Raw genomic sequence first — 20,000 nt, 5'->3', positions numbered from 1 at the left:
CAGATGCACTGACTAGGACATATTTCGATCATAAAGACAAAATGAAAGCCATTCCTCAGAAAACTGCTGCTCTCTCTGGATTGGACACATATTTTGTTTGTTTGTTTGTTTGCTTAACGCCCAGCCGATCACGAAGGGCCATATCAGGGCGGTGCTGCTTTGACATATAACGTGCGCCACACACAAGACAGAAGTCGCAGCACAGGCTTCATGTCTCACCCAGTCACATTATTCTGACACCGGACCAACCAGTCCTAGCACTAACCCCATAATGCCAGACGCCAGGCGGAGCATTGGACACATACAATATTTACTGATTTACTGGTGATGTAGAAAAGACATTCCTCTCAATACAGTGAAATAAATTACCTTTCCTTATACGAAACGGAACAGTTCTCATGCACAGAGTTTAACACACCAAAGCTTGATGTGCAAGAAATAGACTCCTGTCCATACCGAGCGGAGATGACAAACATGCTCATTGTGACGCTACTTACCCTCACTGATCAGTAGCAATGCTGTACATTGTGACGCTACCTACCCTCACTGATCAGTAGCAAGGCTGTACATTGTGACGCTACTTACCCTCACTGATCAGTAGCAAGGCTGTACATTGTGACGCTACTTACCCTCACTGATCAGTAGCAAGGCTGTACATTGTGACGCTACTTACCCTCACTGATCAGTAGCAAGGCTGTAAATTGTGACGCTACTTACCCTCACTGATCAGTAGCAAGGCTGTACATTGTGACGCTACTTACCCTCACTGATCAGTAGCAAGGCTGTACATTGTGACGCTACTTACCCTCACTGATCAGTAGCAAGGCTGTACATTGTGACGCTACTTACCCTCACTGATCAGTAGCAAGGCTGTACATTGTGACGCTACTTACCCTCACTGATCAGTAGCAAGGCTGTACATTGTGACGCTACTTACCCTCACTGATCAGTAGCAAGGCTGTACATTGTGACGCTACTTACCCTCACTGATCAGTAGCAAGGCTGTAAATTGTGACGCTACTTACCCTCACTGATCAGTAGCAAGGCTGTAAATTGTGACGCTACTTACCCTCACTGATCAGTAGCAAGGCTGTACATTGTGACGCTACTTACCCTCACTGATCAGTAGCAAGGCTGTACATTGTGACGCTACTTACCCTCACTGATCAGTAGCAAGGCTGTACATTGTGACGCTACTTACCCTCACTGATCAGTAGCAAGGCTGTACATTGTGACGCTACTTACCCTCACTGATCAGTAGCAAGGCTGTACATTGTGACGCTACTTACCCTCACTGATCAGTAGCAAGGCTGTACATTGTGACGCTACTTACCCTCACTGATCAGTAGCAAGGCTGTACATTGTGACGCTACTTACCCTCACTGATCAGTAGCAAGGCTGTACATTGTGATGCTACTTACCCTCACTGATCAGTAGCAAGGCTGTACATTGTGACGCTACTTACCCTCACTGATCAGTAGCAAGGCTGTACATTGTGACGCTACTTACCCTCACTGATCAGTAGCAAGGCTGTACATTGTGACGCTACTTACCCTCACTGATCAGTAGCAAGGCTGTACATTGTGATGCTACTTACCCTCACTGATCAGTAGCAAGGCTGTACATTGTGACGCTACTTACCCTCACTGATCAGTAGCAAGGCTGTACATTGTGACGCTACTTACCCTCACTGATCAGTAGCAAGGCTGTACATTGTGACGCTACTTACCCTCACTGATCAGTAGCAAGGCTGTACATTGTGATTGCCTCGGCTTCAAGCTGCGCACTTTCAACACAAAGCCATGACGTTCCCTACACAAGGCTTTGAAAACGAACGGATAAGGGGCGTAACTCCTTAGTCATAATACAGTTGAAAATTCAAAGCGGGTCGGCTTCACTCAATTTCTTGGCATCAGAGGCTTGACATAAATTAGGAAAACAAATGGTTGGACCCATCTGTAATATGATTGCCTACACTACGATCGAGTATACGAAACCATAACATAAGTAAACCTAAATGTCGCATAGCTCTGTATCGTATAATGCACGCGCATGCGCTATGCCTTCCTACGCTTGCAGCTTCCTGAATAAACCACTGAAAACATGAACAACATGTTTTGCCTTTGTGTCAACAAATAACATTATATGGTGGCAGCGGAAAAGGTAACAAGCAGCAGATCCAGTCCCCGTGAGTGTGCCTCTAGTTAGAAGCCTACAATCGGACTTTTTTGGGCTGAATACACTGTTGTGTTGTTAGTAATAGCCTCTTCGCTCGAGCACGTGTTCGCGACCGTTACACAGTGTTACGGTTAGGAAAAGTCGTTTCCAATCATGTCTTCAAAACAAGTTCCCGAGATGGTATGGGACAGTGAAAACGTCGCAGAGTCTTTCACAATGTTCAAGCAAAGACTAGAACTGTATTTTATCACAAAGAAGGTGCCAAAAGAGAATGAGGTTGCCCACATACTCCTCCAAATTGGCGAAAAAGGCCTTCGCATGTACAATGCTATGACCCTCACAGATGAAGAAAAGAAGAGCTCCAAGATTGTTTTCCAAAAATTGAGTGAACAGATCGAACCAGCTGAACACTTTCGTGTGAGCAGGCTCAAACTCATGAGCATGAGGCAGGCCAAATCAGAGTCACTCGATGATTTTGTGACAAGGGCGCAGCTCCAGGCACAGAAGTGTGTTTTTGATGCTGCAGCAGAATTGGAGGAGAGACTGATAGAATTGATCATCTCGAGCACACCCATTGAAGAATTCCAAAGGAAACTCCTGGAACAAGAAAAGGGTGTCAAGTTGGCTGATGTGGTAAAGATGGGTCGCACGTTCGAGGCCACTGCATCACATGTAGAGCAGCTACAAACAATGGCCGGCTCTGCCAGTATCAGTACCATTAAGTCTAACAACCGTCCCTCTCAAACCCATCCTACCTGCAGAAACTGTGGCGGACGACACAAACCACGAGAATGCCCAGCCCATGGTGTTACCTGCCATGCCTGCGGCAAAAATAATCACTTTGCCAAAGTTTGCCGTTCCGAGCAACACCAGTCTCCACGCATCCCTTCACATGGACGCGGGCAACGACGTGGCGGATCAAGCAGCCGCGATGGAGGACATCACCGGAGGTCAGAAGCAAAAATCAAGGCGATGCAGGCGGAAATCGACGAAGAGAACTTCGACGAGCTAACTTTTAGTCCGGTCGTCATCTCTTCAGTCTCGTCAACGCCCCAACAACGTGACGAAGCATTCGTCAGACTCAAAACACAACTTCCACGTAGAGCCGGACAACACAACGTCATCGTCAAGGTCGACACAGGTGCACAGGGGAACACACTGCCCCTGCGCATGTTTAGAGACATGTTCCCTGATCTACTGACAAAGGAGGGGACACCTATCAACAAGATCTTGAAAGAGAAAGGCGGCACGAAGCTGACTGCCTATAACGGCACAGACATTTCCTGCCTTGGCAAGATTACGTTTCCCTGTCGCTACAGAGGCGAGTGGCAGGAAACGGGGTTCTACATTGTAGATGTACAGGGACCAGCCATCATTGGGTTGCCGTCGTGCGAAAAGTTGAAAATCGTGACACTGCACTGCAGCATTTCAGCGTCACCCCAGGCAGCTAAGGACAAGATCACCTGTGTCCAAGACCTGCTGAAAGACAATCTGGAGCAGTTTGACAAAATTGGCAAGATGCCTGGCCCTGTCAAACTTGTGGTGGATCCAGACGTCCCGCCACACATTGACGCACCAAGAAAAACTCCGATCGCTCTCAGAGACGCGATCAAAGAAGAGCTCGACAGCATGGTGGAAAGTGGTGTGATCAGAAAGGTGACAATTTAAGCTCTACGTAGTTTTAAAGAGACACATTTTGCTTTGAAAGGGGGACATGATATGTTTGGATTAAAAACACGCTCAGATATACGGCATTGGAAATCTGACTAATGTGAGATAAAGTACAACGATAGTTCGCTCGATTTGTGAATTCACTTTTACCCACTTTAGCCATTGGAAATCTGACTAATGTGAGATAAAGTACAACGATAGTTCGAAAAAAAAAAAAAAAAAAAAAAGAAAGGTGACAGAGCCGACGGACTGGGTGTCCAGTCTCGCCTACTCCAAGAAGCGGTCGGGAAAGCTTAGAATCTGCCTTGACCCCCGTCATCTCAACCTCGCACTGAAACGCCCACACCACAAGATTCCGACCATTGAAGAGCTGACGCATCAGTTCTGTGGAAGTCGCTACTTTTCCAAGCTAGACGCCAAGAGTGGCTACTGGTCAGTTCAGCTCGACGAAGAAAGCCAGCTTTTGACGACGTTCCAGACTCCCTATGGCAGATATTGCTTCTCCAGACTTCCATTTGGTCTCAAGGTCAGCCAAGATATTTTCCAGCTTAAAATGGATCAGATCCTTGAAAACGTGAAAGGAGTCACCGGCATCTCAGACGATGTTGTAGTCTACGGCAAGACAGAAGAAGAGCACGACGAAAGCCTGTGCAACCTAATGAAAGCCGCAGCAGAGAATGGATTGGTTTTCAACTCGGAGAAGTGTACCATCAAGACGCAGTCCATCACATTTTTCGGCGCAACATACACTCCGGAAGGCGTGCATCCTGATCCTGACAAGGTCAACGACCTGAAAGCCATGCCAGCGCCGACGTCCAAAAAGGAACTGCAAGAGAGTTCCTTGGATTTGTGACATACATGTCGCCATTTATCAACAACCTGGCCGAGAAAGCAGCTGCACTCAGAGAACTCATCAAGAAAGACTCAGTATTCATCTGGGGTGAACACCATCAAAAGTGCTTCCAGGCCCTAAAGGATGCAGTCTCAGAGGATGCCACGCTGGTCTACTTTGACACAAGTGCTACACCAACACTGGAGACAGACGCCAGCATCAAAGGTCTTGGCGTAACACTGCTCCAGCAGGGAAAGCCGATAGCATATGCATCAAAGACGCTGACGGACGCTGAAACGCGATACGCCTGTATTGAGCGAGAACTTTTGGCCATCGTCTACGGGGTTGAACGATTTCAGAAATTCCTCGTCAAAACGGATCACAAACCGCTGGTTATGATCCTCAACAAACCTCTCGTCAGAGCACCCCCAAGACTGCAGCGAATGCTCCTCAGACTACAACAGTATGATTTTACAATCGAATATAAACCCGGCAAGGACATGACAGTAGCAGACACACTGTCCAGACTGCCGAGCCCTGGCAACGTCAAGACCATTGATCTCGACCTCACTGTTGGCCAGGTCAGATTCAGCACGGAGAGAACCAAGTCACTCCAAGAGGAAACCAAACATGACCCGACTCTGAGCAAGCTTATCCCAACAATCATCAACGGATGGCCAGACACCATACAAGAAGTCCCCGAACCGATTCGCAGTTTTTGGTCATTCCGAGACGAACTTTCTGTGGAGGACGGAATCGTACTCAAAGGTGATCGTGTGGTCATTCCGCTAAACCTCCAGCAAGAGATGCTGAGACAACTGCACGCAGCCCACCAAGGGATAGAGAAGACCAGACTAAGGGCACGAGCCTCGGTGTACTGGCAAGGTATCTCGAAGGACATCGAAAAACTGACATCTCAATGCCCCATCTGCCAGGAGCACCAAAAGAACCAAGTGCCGGAAACACTCAATCCTCATGAGATTCCGACACAGCCCTGGGAAGTCTTGGGTGTAGACTTCTTTGCAGTGGACAACACCCAACACATCCTCGTCGCTGATTATTAATAATAATAATGCAAACTTTTATAGCGCTATTCTAGAAAAATGTCTACTCTTAGCGCTTTACAATACATACATCGACCAAGCATACTATACACGCACAGGCAAAGAAACCGACCAAACATAACCAACAAACTATACATGCACAGGCAAAGAAAACGACCAAACATACAATACACGCACAGGCAAAGATAACGACCAAACATAAACAAACATACTATGACCAATCATAACCAACATACTATACGCGCGCAGGCAAAGAGAACAATCAGCACATGTAATAATTACTGACAACTAATGATGCAGGCATACAATGACAATCCAATACACAGCCTATTACAATACAGCAAGTTCTTCGTCTGCAGGAAACTCCCAAACGACTACACCTGCAAGACCACCATCGCAGTGATGAAGCAGATATTTGCCGAGCACGGAATTCCCAAAACGCTCAAATCGGACAACGGGCCCCAGTTTTCGGCAAAAGCATTTCAAGAGTTCGCCAAGGAGTGGTGTTTTGACCATGTCACTTCTTCCCCCATCTACCCCAAGTCAAATGGCTTCATTGAGAGACAGGTGCAGACAGTAAAGCAAGCTCTCATCAAGGCAAAACAGGACGGCAGTGACCCTGACCTTACCCTATTGTGCCTTCGCACAACTCCAGTTTCCCCCAAAATTCCTAGTCCCTCAGAGCTGATCACCGGAAGAAAACCTCGTGGAAATCTTCCTACTCGACACACCGGAAATCCAACCGACGACCTCATTCGCGAAAGACTACAGCACCGCCAAGACAACCAGAAGTCATACCACGACACCAAGGCTAAGGACTTGCCACAACTGACCCCAGGCCAGCACGTCAGATTCCAAGACAAACCTTCAAGCAAATGGAAAGAAGCGGTGGTCAAAGAGAAATGTCAGGAACCAAGGTCATACCTGATAGAAATACCAACCGGAAGAATAATGAGAAGAAACAGAGTCAACATCAGAAACTCGCCACAGCAACAATTAACTGAAAACACAGACTTGCCGGTTGCTGATAAAACTCCGACTCCAGTCAACACTTCAGTCAACACTCCAGCCAACACCCCAGTCAGAGCCCCAGTAAATAACACAGCATCTCCAACTGTCAACAACCCAGCTGCACCCTCACCAGCAGCAGCACCAGAGCCATCTGCTGTGTTCACTCGTAGTGGTAGAAAGATCAACCAACCTGTTAGATATAAAGAATAAACCCATGGCCTGTGCACAAGTAGACAGCATGTGTAGCTAGGCTGTTCTATTTGTCTAGTATCTGCCAAAGTATGAGCAGTTGTGTTTAAAGTTGGTAGAAGCATTAGTATGCTTTTTGTTGTGAAATTCATGGCCTGTTATAGGTGAACAGCATGTGTATGTAGGCTGTCACACCTGTATGTAAGTAACCGTGTAGCAGGTTACACATTATAGTGCATAGCAGCTGGATATTCCATATCTTTTTGTTATCTGACCACAGCCAGCTGAACAATCCAAAGACAGTTCCAGAAGATGTCATCATATGTGCCAAAGACAATTATAGTCGAATCGTGTTTCCAGCATTTTTACCTGAAGCAACTATGTAATGTTAATAATCCAAACTTGTAACATGAACACTCCAAAGCTGTAAACAGACTCAGAAATGTTCAACAATATTGTGTGCTCTTGATGTATGAACATTGAAATAGGAAAGACATTTGTTTTGAAACAATCCAGCATAACTCCCTGTATGGAATTTTTATCTTGGAAAGGGAGATGTAATATGATTGCCTACACTACGATCGAGTATACGAAACCATAACATAAGTAAACCTAAATGTCGCATAGCTCTGTATCGTATAATGCACGCGCATGCGCTATGCCTTCCTACGCTTGCAGCTTCCTGAATAAACCACTGAAAACATGAACAACATGTTTTGCCTTTGTGTCAACAAATAACATTATACCATCATGGACCAACTAAAACGCTGTAGGGCAGAATTAATATTTTGATGGTATTTTTGAACGTTCTCAGCGTCACTACAGGAAGTGGCGTTCTGAGCGTGCAGAAAGTGAGCGTCAAGTCCCTTTGTATCAACAACGAAAATCTTTGCATCTTTGAATCGTTGTTGATACAAAGGGACTTGACGCTCACTTTCTGCAAGCTCAGAACGCCACTTCCTGCAGTGAAACTGAGAACGTTCAAAAATACCATCAAAATATTAATTCTGCCCTGCAGCGTTTTAGTTGGTCCATGATGGGTCCAACAATTTGTTTTCCTAATTTATGTCAAGCCTCTGATGCCAAGAAATTGAGTGAAGCCGACCCGCTTTGAATTTTCAACTGTAATATGACTAAGGAGTTACGCCCCTTATCCGTTCGTTTTCAAAGCCTTGTGTAGGGAACGTCATGACTTTGAGTTGAAAGTGCAAGCTGCGCCGCACCTCTTCTTCCGCCCGACAAACACATAGTCTATTTCACTGTGTTACATTTGCTGCTATGGGTGTAAGCACTTTACGTGAATTCTTAGCAGACCACCAGCTGTGTGAGTGAGCGCTCTATCTTACGCTTCTATTTTACAAAGTGGTGCTGCAAAAACCAGCAAACTCCCCATTGTAAAACCTTTACAATTCCAAAAATAACCAAGAATACCTGTTTGAACTAGAAAATCAAGGTTGAAAAAAAGCTGCTTTGATTGAGTTCCACGTACCTGTACATGTACCAGGCGCAGCGTTGACAGCTCCTGTACAATGCGTGACACAGCTTGTGCGTCAACGGTTACCATAGAGATGTCCTTGACATCTGGCGGCAAGGTGGATGTAAGGTCAAGGTCGTGAACGCGAGTCCCCATCTGTGACGCCATTTTGCCGAGAGAGCCGAGTGTGGGAAAGCCTTCAGCACGCTGCACTATGACTCTGTGTGTGGTCACCTTGCCTTTTCGCTGCACAAAGATTGTCTTTACTTGGATCACTTTGTCCTTGACGTCACAGCTCGTGCTGAGTGCGAGCTCTCTCAGACGATGGCGACACTCCTTTACGGATTTCTCCAAGCGATCGCAGGCCGCCTCTACCTCAGCAACAGTGGCCTGGGTGCGTTGGTCAATCTCTTGGAGGTCCTTGTCCAGTCCTGCGATGGCTTGTTCCAGTTCTGCCTCTCCTTTGGTCAAAATGGCTGCCAACTCGGACATCAGCTTACGCGCCTCTGCCATCTTGGTTTCTAGGTTAGTCACATCCGGGCACTGGCGGTGGCTGGTTGTCGCACACAGCCAGCAGACAGACGCTCCGTGCGTGGGGCAGTACACTTCACTGACCCTGTCGTCATGGACGTGACAGGTGGCGGGGCGCTTAGCGGCCAGTGTTTCCGCCGTCAGTGAGCTCAGGCTTTCAATCGTGTGATGTTTGGACATGGACTGCTTCGAGTGAACATGACTGCAAGACGCGCAGAACATGTCGGAACAGTTGATACAGACATCCACCGCCGCCTTGTTGACACACACACAACACTCGTGTTGCTTAGAAAGCACACGGTCCGCTTCAACCAAGGCCGCCATCGCAAAGTCACACGGAAACCCGTCAGCGATGTCTTCAAAGCTCTTACCCTTGTGCTGCTTGGGATCCACGATTTCACATCTGCACAGGGGGCAGTTGGCTTCCGGTTGTGCGTTTAACCACGTGACCAGACAGTCCCGACACAGAAGATGGCCGCAAGGGAGGATTCTGGGAAGTGTGAAATGTTCATGGCATACTGTACACTCCATGTCACTGGGTGCTACGGTCGTTACAGCTGCCGTTGCCATGGTGATCGCTTTGTTTGCGTCCTGCAATGTAAACGGTACATCAGTGGAAAAAGAAAAGACAGCACATCCTGTTTACACAAAAAATGTACGCCATACAATTCAACTAATCTCGAGATATCACGATTTATTAAATTGGTCTTCTATGTACGACTCTTTCCCTCTTTTCGCATCGTCTTGGGTTTGGGTTTCAATGAGTGTCGGTCACATGTTTACCAGATTGAGGAGGACAGTCTTTATACTGTATTTAAAAACATGTTATACTGTACAATATAAAAAAAGTTAAATAAGCATTAGTCGGCGAGTTTGTGTTAATAGTATAAACCAGATGTTTGTTTGTTTGTTGTTTTTTGCTGCTGTTTCTATGGAAATGTGAAATGGGCGCGACAAAGAAGGGTCTATGGATAATTAGAATGAAAAGGGATAGATAGGAGGGGAGAACACACACACACACACACACACACACACACACACACACACACACTCACTTACACACACACATACATACACACACACACACACTCATTTACAAACACACACACACACATACACACACAACACACGCACACACACACACACACACACACACACACACTTACAAACACACACACACATACACACACACACATACACACACACACACACACACACACTCACTTACAAACACACACACACACATACACACACACACACATACACACACACACATACACACACACACACACACACACACACACACACACTGTCACACACACACACTGACAGCTTCAAATGGAAACAGTCTACAGAGCACAGACCAATGCTCTACATCGTGCACAGGCAGCAACAAGCTACACAGAACAGACTGTTAAAACACAATAAGCACACACAAAATAAGCACACAATGCAGACTTGCGAGCATGAACTTAATGTGAAACAATTCTGGTTTGGTTCACCTTACAAAATGCGTCGTCCTCTTATTAATAGCAGGACATGAGCTGCTACTTCAGTACTTACACTGGCCCAAGAGAGACAACTTGCACCAACGACAACTAGGTCTGACATGTGAGGGGGATTAGTTGCCTTCCTTGGATCAACCAGGAAATGATGCTATTCACACTGACACTAAGAATAGAATCTGTGTGCTAAACTTCAAACTCCAATTCACCAAATTAAAGCATGCCCGAAGTTTTAATCAAGCAGCAGTCACATATATCAGTGTACCATGAAAATAGTGTCATTGGTGCAAACGCGTTCACATCTAGTGTTCTGTTCAGTGCAGGTAGCTCGATGTAGCGTTAGGGGAGACCGGGACTAGTCCGCCCCCGGGGCACATCCGTCTTTGTCTGTTTATTCTTACGTTTGCCACCTTTTAGTCATTCACACCATGTGAGAGTGGTGTCCCTTCTTCCCGCCATATCCTGCAGAAGTTCAGAGGTTGCGCGCCCATATATCGTGAGTACAGGTCACAAAAAGTGTTTTTCTTCATTTTTGTAACATGAATGCATAGGAGTTGACTTAGGTTTTGATGCATTACCTCTGAGAACAGATACTTAGTCTTGGTGTCGAGTGAAAGTGCGTTAATTAAGGTCGAGTTCTGACGAAAGTTTTGCTTCTTCCTTCCCATGTTGTGCTCGCTATCTGGCACTAGAGTTGCCTGCCCGTGCGGGGGCAAGTCCGCCTATTTGTCATGGGGCAAGTCCGCCATGAAGAATGTGCAGGTGTGGGAAACAGTCCAGTTTACATCTGCCATAACTGTGACTCTGATGGTGACTCCATCTATTCTCGATGGTAAAGATTGCAGATTCATGTCTAAAAAAGACTGACGCCGATTTGTGTTACATTCTTTCGACATTCTTTTGTATTTTGTCATTGGCATTTTTGAACCTAAATATTGAAGGGAATTAAAAAAGCTTTCCCACTGATCGGGTGCTTGTTTGACTGACTGTGTGTGCGTGCGTGCGTGTGTGTATAAAGCTTGCCCACTACTAGTCTTGTACCTACTATGGGATGAGAGCGGCGGACTTGCCCCACCCTGTAGGCGGACTTACCCCGACTTGGGGCAAGTTCGCCTACGTTAGGGTAGGTCTACTTAAAGCAGTATGTACAACAAATGTTCATGCGCACATAAAAACTGTCTGCACATTGATATCAGCGACACATTTGTCTTGATGTAAAATAAAAAATCAGTCTTCTAGTTCATCAAACTCGCCAGTAATGCTACCAAAAGCATAAAAGTAGGCGGACTAGCCCCGGTCTCCCCTATTGATCGCCATTTCTGGTAAATGGAAACCGAAAATAGCTGCACAGTGGTGGCACCGACACTCTGATTTTCGCAAGGTTGAACAACATGTATACTAACTTGCTTGCTGATTTAGCTCTGACAGGCAGTAAGCGGTATCAGGACGTATTTATCTGATCGACAACATGAAGCGTAGAAATGAAACTCACCGAACAAACTGAACGAAACAGCGACAGACTTGACTGATCCACACACAGTGTCACTGTGGCGATCTGTGCGCGGGTAGCAGTGTGTTTGTTGGTCTCTTGTTTGTTTGTTGCTCAGCGTCGTGCCGGCCTATGATCACGTGACAAGCTATGACTAGACTGATCAAAAGAATGTGCACTGTGTGTAATGGTGCATGTGTACCATAGCTTTCCTGCACACAACAATTACAGGCCTTGTTTTCTTTTTTATTCATAATAATTCGATTATAATTTCAATGTGTCTTTAGTGCAGACTAAGTGAGTGTTGACGTGGAAAAGATGTATATTACGACAAGGGAATGGCTTTGTTTGTTTTAGTGAGTAGTTGAGGTTCTACATTTTCATTGCTTTACTGATGTTTTAGTGAGTAGTTGAGGTTCTACATTTTCATTGCTTTACTGATGTTTTAGTGAGTAGTTGAGTTGTAACTTTTCAGTGCTTTACTGTTGTTTTAGTCAACAGTTTGCGTTGTACATGTTCATGGATTTACTGTTGTTTTTCAGTTGAGATGTTTTGTCAGTCTCACTGCCATGCATTGTCGCTGTCTGTATCTTTGTTATTGTGTGTGAAAGGCGGGGCAGAGTGTGAAGAGTGTCACAAGTTAACAGAGATATAGTTAAACACACACACACACACACACACACACACACATACACACACACACACACACACACACAAAGAAACACACATCACATCACAACACATGTACATACACACACAAGCATGCACACTACGTCTTATCAAGATAGGCACTTGATGTTTATTTAGAATTACATTTAAATTCTGCTTTTAAGCTTTCTTTAGCATTGGACGCAGAATATTTTCAAGTGCAATGTATTTCCAACGTTTATTCCACAGAGTGTTCAAGCTGCACACACCAGTGTGTCAAGAAACAGAACTTAATATTTTCTTCCTTGAGAATGTCGCTGCCCATCACTTACATACAACAACCAAATGAAGTGTTCGTCCTGTTGTCCGTCCTCCTCCCCCCCCCCTCCCCCTGTTAACCCCTCGTTGCTCAAAGCAAATAAACTATTCTGAGCTTTGAGCTCTTAAATTCAAATGAGAAACAAGATCGGTAATTGACGTTTCCAAAATCAAACAAACATTGGCACAAACGAAGTGACGGCCCTTAGCTAGAAGACCTGTCTTCCTATGATAAATCAGTCAAGCATAATGTGAAGAGAATGTTCTTAGTTAAATAACCAGAACAAATGTCACATACAAATGTTCGTCTGCGTGTTCTTTGGTTGACAACAAGCACGCACATATTTGTTTCAATAACAAACATCAAGTAATTCACTACGGCTCTAAGAATATGGAACAAAGGCACAAAAAGTAGTAACAATACACGTAATAATAATCATATGTAATGACACGAAGAAGAAGAACAGGTACAACATTAATAGTAACAACAACAACAACAACAACAACAACAACAACAACAAAAATAGCTAAATTATCTATGTTCATATAGTACAAAAAGACCTGTCAAGATTAATCACAGCATTTCAGAAACTACCATCGCCACAAGTTGACATGTATACTTTTTATTGGTCAACAATAATTGTACCATCTTGATAATAACATACTCTCCTTCACGGTAACGTTGTTGTTTTCATTTGACCAATAAACTGATGACTTCTACTAAAAAGTGAAACTGTTGCAATTTACAAAATGTGTGTGTAACCAACCTAGAAAACCCGACCAAAGTTCATGGGCTTTAATTGCAATCTCAAAAACATGTTGGGGTGTTTTTCTTAGTCCACACAAAAGTTACATGGAGATGTATTTTTCAGGAAGAAGAATAAACGATGTGTGGTTATTATGCCACACAGAATTCTGTACTGTATCCATCTAAGGTGTGCATCCTGTGCCGTCTGATTAATGTGGAAACATTTGTTTCTGACATTTTAGGAAATATTCAGATTTACTCTACAAGTAATAGCTGCAGGGCACAAACGCACACAAACTGATAATAATACACAAACTATTGATCAAAATAATAGTTCTTAACCCCTGTCCAATGAGATCCAGGGTATAATCATTGCAAAACAGGAATGAATACGTTTCTTGTCGCCACCATGAATACGAGTGTATAAACTAGTCTGACCAACATAAAAGGTATCATGAAAATCACCTTCCAGCTCAAAGGTTTTCGATATTCCTTGACTAATTTCATGACGCCTTCAAAACAAATAAAGTTTACGTAAGCCCTGGGTATTTTGCTTTCAAAATATGAAAACTATCCATTTTGACAAACTACATAACGAACTGCTAAAATACCACGTTCAATGTATCTTCTAATTAAAATACGTTCTGCCTCTACATGTATCATACAAATACCAATCATTATTATTCAGACATTGTGATCCAAAACCATCAAAAATGGTCGGAGGAGTTGCTGTCAAGCTTACCCTCAGGGTCAAACAGGTAAATAATAAATGGGTAACGTGGGCCAAAACCAACGCTTTTATCATTAACACTTTGCAACATCCAGTTAGATATATTGTATACCAAGACTTAACGTCTATCTTTATGAAGGCCTTTCCAACATCCAGTTAGATATATTGTATACCAAGACTTAACGTCTATCTTTATGAAGGCCTTTCCAACATCCAGTTAGATATATTGTATACCAAGACTTAACGTCTATCTTTATGAAGGCCTTTCCAACATCCAGTTAGATATATTGTATACCAAGACTTAACGTCTATCTTTATGAAGGCCTTTCCAACATCCAGTTAGATATATTGTACACCAAGACTTAACGTCTGTCTTTATGAAGGCCTTTCCAACATCCAGTTAGAAATATTGTACACCAAGACTTATCGTCTATCTTTATGAAGGCCTTTCCAACATCCAGTTAGATATATTGTATACCAAGACTTAACGTCTATCTTTATGAAGGCCTTTCCAACATCCAGTTAGATATATTGTATACCTAGACTTAACGTCTATCTTTATGAAGGCCTTTGCAACATCCAGTTAGATATATTGTATACCTAGACTTAACGTCTATCTTTATGAAGGCCTTTCCAACATCCAGTTAGATATATTGTATACCAAGACTTAACGTCTATCTTTATGAAGGCCTTTCCAACATCCAGTTAGATATGTTGTATACCAAGACTTAACGTCTATCATTATGAAGGACTTTCCAACATCCAGTTAGATATATTGTACACCAAGACTTAACGTCTATCATTATGAAGGACTTTCCAACATCCAGTTAGATATATTGTACACCAAGACTTAACGTCTATCATTATGAAGGACTTTCCAACATCCAGTTAGATATATTGTATACCAAGACTTAACGTCTATCATTATGAAGGACTTTCCAACATCCAGTTAGATATATTGTACACCAAGACTTAACGTCTATCATTATGAAGGACTTTCCAACATCCAGTTAGATATATTGTACACCAAGACTTAACGTCTATCATTATGAAGGACTTTCCAACATCCAGTTAGATATATTGTATACCAAGACTTAACGTCTATCTTTATGAAGTCCTTTTCAACATCCAGTTAGATATATTGTATACCAAGACTTAACGTCTATCTTTATGAAGGCCTTTCCAACATCCAGTTAGATAAATTGTATACCAAGACTTAACGTCTATCTTTATGAAGTCCTTTCCAACATCCAGTTAGATATATTGTATACCAAGACTTAACGTCTATCTTTATGAAGGCCTTTCCAACACCCAGTTAGATATATTGTATACCAAGACTTAACGTCTATCTTTATGAAGGCCTTTCCAACATCCAGTTAGATATATTGTATACCAAGACTTAACGTCTATCTTTATGAAGGACTTTGCAACATCCAGTTAGATATATTGTATACCTAGACTTAACGTCTATCTTTATGAAGGCCTTTCCAACATCCAGTTAGATATATTGTATACCAAGACTTAACGTCTATCTTTATGAAGGACTTTCCAACATCCAGTTAGATATATTGTATACCAAGACTTAACGTCTATCTTTATGAAGGACTTTCCAACATCCAGTTAGATATATTGTATACCAAGACTTAACGTCTATCTTTATGAAGGCCTTTCCAACATCCAGTTAGATATATTGTACACCAAGACTTAACGTCTATCTTTATGAAGGCCTTTCCAACATCCAGTTAGATATATTGTACACCAAGACTTAACGTCTATCTTTATGAAGGCCTTTCCAACATCCAGTTAGATATATTGTATACCAAGACTTAACGTCTATCTTTATGAAGGCCTTTCCAACATCCAGTTAGATATATTGTACACCAAGACTTAACGTCTATCTTTATGAAGGCCTTTCCAACATCCAGTTAGATATATTGTATACCAAGACTTAACGTCTATCTTTATGAAGGCCTTTCCAACATCCAGTTAGATATATTGTATACCAAGACTTAACGTCTATCTTTATGAAGGCCTTTCCAACATCCAGTTAGATATATTGTATACCAAGACTTAACGTCTATCTTTATGAAGGCCTTTCCAAACTGATTTTTTTCCCTTAAACATTGTTGACCTGACATGGCTGCAATCTGTCGCAAAACAACCATGCATTCACAAAAGGAGTTTAATAAACCATCCCCCCAAAAAGGAATTATCATTGGCAAATTTCTTCACATCAAATCAGCTGGAATATTTACCATGAACATGTACACATAACATCATATTATTATAAAAGGTAAAAACACAAAGTCTAACATAGTTTCCAAAATTAAATCAACAAAGACATGTTTCTGTGAAAAGAAGACATGCTTCCAAACGCTTCCCCCAGGCTACAAAGCAACAACAGGCCACATGAATCGAGAGGTCATTTGATACACAAGCAAACACACATACACACACCAACGACAAAGACTGCAGTTTAGACAAGGTCTGCGTTGCCTGAGGTGAACTTAAGGAACTGACGTCACAGGCAGAGCGGTCACCTGAAAAGATGGGATAAAACCAATTCTCTGGTCACAAAAAAGAACATTGGCATTTTCTTAAATGTTTATGAAGTTAGGACATCCTCAAAGCATGCGTGTTTTCCCGAATATGGACCTGGAAGCAAAGCAAAGCCAAAGACTGGTTTTTGTCACGCATTAAGAAGTGTGCTGAACATAATTCTTATAACTAGAAATCAAGCTTTCACAAACAATATATCGAACAGTCTTCTTTACTTGCAAAGTGATAATTCATTTTTTACATTTAGTCAAGTTTTGACTACATGTTTTAACGTAGAGGGGGGAATCGAGACGAGGGTTGTGGTGTATGTCTGTGTGTGTGTGTGTGTGTGTGTGTGTGTGTGTGTGTGTGTGTGTGTGTGTGTGTTTGTGTGTGTGTGTGTCTGTCTGTCTGTCTGTGTGTGTGTGTGTAGAGCGATTCAGACCAAACTACTGGACCGATCTTTATGAAATTTGACATGAGAGTTCCTGGGAATGATATCCCCGGACTTTTTTTTTCTTTTTTTCGATAAATATCTTTGATGACGTCATATCCGGCTTTTTGTAAAAGTTGAGGCGGCACTGTCACACCCTCATTTTTCAATCAAATTGATTGAAATTTTGGCCCAGCAATCTTCGACGAAGGCCGGACTTCGGTATTGCATTTCAGATTAGGGGCTTAAAAATTAGATAATGACTTTGGTCATTAAAAATCTGAAAATTGTAAAAAAAACAACATTTTTTTAAAACGATCCAAATGTACGTTTATCTTATTCTTCATCATTTTCTGATTCCAAAAACATATAAATATGTTATATTTGGATTAAAAACAAGCTCTGAAAATTAAAAATATAAAAATTATTATTAAAATAAAATTTCCGAAATCGATTTAAAAACAATTTCATCTTATTCCTTGTGGGTTCCTGATTCCAAAACATATAGATGTGATATGTTTGGATTAAAAACACGCTCAGAAAGTTAAAAAGAATAGAGATAAAGAAAAGCGTGCTATCCTTCTCAGCGCAACTACTACCCCGCTCTTCTTGTCAATTTCACTGCCATTGCATCGAGCGGTGGACTGACGATGCTGCGAGTATACGCTCTTGCTGTAAAAATGCAGTGAGTTCAGTTTCATTCTGTTAGTTCGACAGCTTGACTAAATGTTGTAATTTCGCCTTACGCGACTTGTTTTCTGTTCATTTTGGGTACGTTTCTCTAGTTTCTTGTTTCGATACTAATATTTCAAGTGAAAGCTTTTTTTCCTGGAAAGGGTTGGGCATTCGGCTGATGTGACATGCGCCGCTCTGCTTTAAAGAAATATTCTCATCAAACTGAACCAGCTAAATCTGATGCATATTTAAATTTGTCTGTCTCGTCTTGTATCATGTGATTTCGAAGTACATTGGGCTTTATACGCGCGCATTTGAAAAAGTAAGACGAACAGTTATGTGTAAAGAAAAAGATTATGGTGGTTTGAATATGATAAACGTAGTAGATATGCACAACTCATTTATGATTTCCTGGCTTGTTAATTTGCAAAACTCCACACAAAAGTATTGGTCTGTTATTCCAAGATATTGTCTGTCATGTCTGGGCATTGGTTTATCGTGCTTTGACTCAAATGCATCTTCGAAAACGATGAATGGCCTCAATATTTGCAGATCATTGTTTTGGAAACAAGTGTTATTGACTTGGCTTGACAATAAAAGTGTTTTCTGTGAAAAGTATGATTTTACACCAGTAATATTAAAGGACCAATGCATTTGGAACAATATGAATATTCAATTTAAACATAAATGCCTATTTTTTAAAGATTTTATAAAACATAATATCTCATTTGTAAAGGATGTTATGAATGAAAATGGTATTATTATTTCTTTTGAAGATTTATGTCAAAAAGTGGGTTATAAACCATCCAGACAGTTTGAATACAATGCATTATGCACAGCACTTAAATCCAGACGTACAGACACATTACCATATCAATATTTTACATTGCAGGATTTCATTGTTAACGGTGGTAATATAACAGCAAAGTTTATTAGAAAATGTTTAGTTGATCTTGATGTCCAGATTCCGAGTGCCTGTGATTTTTGGAAACGAAAACATAATGTAGATTTGGATAAGAGAAACTGGTTACTGGCCGTTAACAGCACAAAAGAAGAAAGATTACGTCTGCTGCACTGGAAACTATTACATAGAATATATCCAACCAATATTTTATTAAACAAAATGGGATTACGAACATCGAATAAGTGTGAAGTTTGTAATGAATTAGACACCCTTGAACATTTCTTTTTTAGTTGCCAAGAGGTGATGAAGGGTTGGAAAATATGTAAAGATTTTGTGTATAAGAAAATACATGTTGCCATCATTTTGAATGAAGAAAATGTATTTTTGGGTTATTTTAGGGAAAGTTTGAAAAGTGATTATATTTACTTTGTGAATTATTGTATTTTAATTACCAAAATGACCATTGGAAAATTTAGATATGGGAAAAAGTTAGATTTGGGTGTATTATTGGAAACTGAGCTGAACATTAGGAATAAATTTATGTTATGATTACTTTTATGTATTTATTTATTTAAACATATTAGTTTACTGATAAGGTTTATTGATATAAAAATGTACACATTTGACAGAGAAAAGAAAAGACCTATGAAGAAGGTTTGCTCCAAGCCACACAAAACAAAAAACAAAAAAAACAAAAAAAAATGATAAGGCAAAAAAATAATTGTAGTAGCAAACCTGCATGCAACTGAGGTTTAAAAAAAAAAAAAAAAAAAAAAAAAAAAAAAAAAAAAAAAAAAAAAAAAGTATATTGGGCTTTATACAATAATTCCTGATGGCCTCTTCACTGGTCCATATTAGGCACCCAGACTCCTAATATGGACCAGTTATGACATTTTCTGCATCTATTTTTTGCTGAATGTCTATCAAAGCTAATTAGCTTTAATTAGGCTTAACGGTTAACTGATGAAAGTACAACTCAGTACTGAGCATGACATGGATGTTCTTTGCGAGAAAACAAGCTAGTTATCAGCATAAAACAGAAAAGTGGTCCACCTTCGGGTC

At 41.8% G+C, this 20,000-nt stretch overlaps 2 protein-coding genes and 1 long non-coding RNA gene across 11 annotated transcripts in view; 1 reads left to right on the top strand and 2 right to left on the bottom strand.

The window, feature by feature from the left end:
* Positions 1-20,000, bottom strand: part of LOC138948610 (neuralized-like protein 4) — a 197,164-nt gene that overhangs the window by 5,680 nt on the left and 171,484 nt on the right. The gene's annotated exons all lie outside the window — the stretch shown is intronic.
* Positions 1-20,000, bottom strand: part of LOC138948612 (tripartite motif-containing protein 2-like) — a 51,297-nt gene that overhangs the window by 17,384 nt on the left and 13,913 nt on the right. The window contains exon 1 of one of the 2 annotated variants that reach the window (XM_070320179.1): positions 11,948-12,094. The exons of the other annotated variant lie outside the window; for it this stretch is intronic. The gene's annotated coding sequence lies outside the window, so the exon portion shown is untranslated. Of the gene's footprint in view, positions 1-11,947; positions 12,095-20,000 lie in introns of those variants that run through there. 2 annotated transcript variants of the gene reach the window in all.
* LOC138948617 (uncharacterized) overlaps positions 13,136-20,000 on the top strand; it is a 148,540-nt gene continuing 141,675 nt past the window's right edge. Inside the window, exon 1 of the long non-coding RNA XR_011450042.1 lies at positions 13,136-13,312. This is a non-coding gene — a long non-coding RNA (uncharacterized lncRNA). The remainder of the gene's footprint in view (positions 13,313-20,000) is intronic.

This window comes from Littorina saxatilis, linkage group LG15 (genome assembly GCF_037325665.1).
Source record: "Littorina saxatilis isolate snail1 linkage group LG15, US_GU_Lsax_2.0, whole genome shotgun sequence".
In the NCBI taxonomy this organism is placed as follows: Eukaryota; Metazoa; Mollusca; class Gastropoda; order Littorinimorpha; family Littorinidae; genus Littorina; species Littorina saxatilis.
Note: the sequence above shows the minus strand (reverse complement) of the source record. Positions and strands in the feature narration are given on the sequence as shown.